The sequence below is a fragment of the Lycium barbarum genome, chromosome 12 (genome assembly GCF_019175385.1).
Source record: "Lycium barbarum isolate Lr01 chromosome 12, ASM1917538v2, whole genome shotgun sequence".
Lineage (NCBI taxonomy): Eukaryota > Viridiplantae > Streptophyta > Magnoliopsida > Solanales > Solanaceae > Lycium > Lycium barbarum.
In genome coordinates, this window is record NC_083348.1 from 15,001 (window position 1) to 17,067 (window position 2,067).

Here is a 2,067-nt window from a genome sequence, read left to right on the forward strand (position 1 = left end):
GGCCGACAGCCCCCCACGACCTGTGCCACCGCCGGCCTACTACGGGCGCGCACCGGGTCGTCGTCGGCGTTTTTCGTGCGAACACCCCGGTGTCGTAGCACGGACTAGCCATGCATGACACCATGTGCCCACACTACTACACGCCCACACGCCCACTGCCCGCACGCCTCGCCCAGCGTCAGTCACCTTGAAGTGCCCTCAACACCTCTACCCCCAGTGCCCTCAGCAACATGAGAAACGGCTTAGACGACGCCCTGCGACAAAGCCCAATGACGTATCATGCACCGTGTAGTATTGCAGCTTGCATTCTACACCGCACGCACCAATGCACAAGGATCCGTGCACCGCAGCACAATGCGCCGTGCACCATGCAGCACAATGCGCCGTGCACCATGCAGCAAATTACTTACAAGTAGCACCGCACGTGTTTTTGGGGTGACTCACACTCATTTCGTGCAAAAATTAGAATAATATATGAGATGGAAATTAAGGCCATACTTTTGGGTTTACTTTAACCCGACCTGACCAAGATCCTTGGTTAGGCCGGCGGTGCACCATGCGCCTAACCAAGGATCTGGTCTTGGTTAGGCCGGCGGTGCACCATGCGCCTAACCAAGGATCTGGTGCATAATATATTTATAATATCTTCTCAATGTTCCCGCCAGGGTTCGATCCTTGGTGGTTGAGATAAAAATGAAGTCCAATAGAGCAAGCTATACCACTAAGCCAAGTTGGTGTTAGTAGCCATATGAAGACACTTTTAGTTTCTTATAATGTTCACTAACTAACACTATCTCGTTTTGTTAAATTGAATTTCGAACATTCAAATTGATATTCAAAGCAATGTTACCACGGGAATTCCATCTTCAAATATACTTTTTATCATCGGATTTTTACTAAACAAGAATGAAAATTGTACAACAATTTGGGGGAAAATTCAAATTGAATGACATAAAGGGCGTTTTTTGGAAAATCGGCCCAGCCAAACCGCCTTACGGCTGTTTGTCCGGCTAGATCTCGAAAAAATACGTGAAATCAAAAAAAAAAATGCGTCAAACGGACATCCGAGCGCAAAGTTATGTCCGTTTAAAATTTCACCAATTTACAACTCATATGCTCCTTATTTTGCATTTACGTCCGAGCCTCAAACATGTCTTCTCAACAATACGTTTTTCGGGATATTATTTTTGTGTGTTAGGCTCAACTAAACCATGGTGAATACACTCTATTGCAACCATATTATGGGTAGATTTTACCTATTAATCTGTAAAACGTATATAAACTAAACAACATATCAGCTACAAATGTTGATAAGATTATTTGTGTTTGTCAAAGAAAATGACAAACACAAATAATCCACTCGACGTGGTTCGCATATAAAGCACCGCATGAAGGCTTTGACATACTAGGAAACTAAATATATTGTATAAAATATCGCAATTTATTATTCGTTATAAAGGAAGTAATAAATCTCAAAATTTCTCTGCAAGTTTGTTTGTGTGGGAAACGAACGTCAATAGCCAATCCTTTAAATGAATCTCTTCATTTCAATTATCTATATATAATATAAAGCTAGGCATAAACAATGTGATGTGGCACCTCTCTATAGTCTCCATTCATATTTATCTTTTTTCTCCAATTTTTGGCTTTTTATATCATTTTTCTCAATTATTTTGTTTTACAAAGTCATCTCCATAACTCACACTTCATCTTCATAACTTATACTCTTAATTAGTAATATAATTATGACTAATTAGTAATATCCATAATTCTCAAATCTTTTACATTCTGTCAAGGAAGCGTTGGTATTTTTATTTTTTTTTGGCATTTTTTTCCTTTTTGTTCCAATGATGTCATATTTGTTATGCATAATTATTTTAGCATTTATTCATAATGAATGAAAACACACCTTTTGGAGAGAAAAGGAATCATAAATTAAGGTTTACTCGCACATCAAACTTTTTAGTGCTATTATTATTTGCCTCTTCAACTTTATATCAGTTACAAAAATAGTACCTATAAACCATCACGTTGAAACCTTCTATTGCTTCATATTATCTCTTCTCC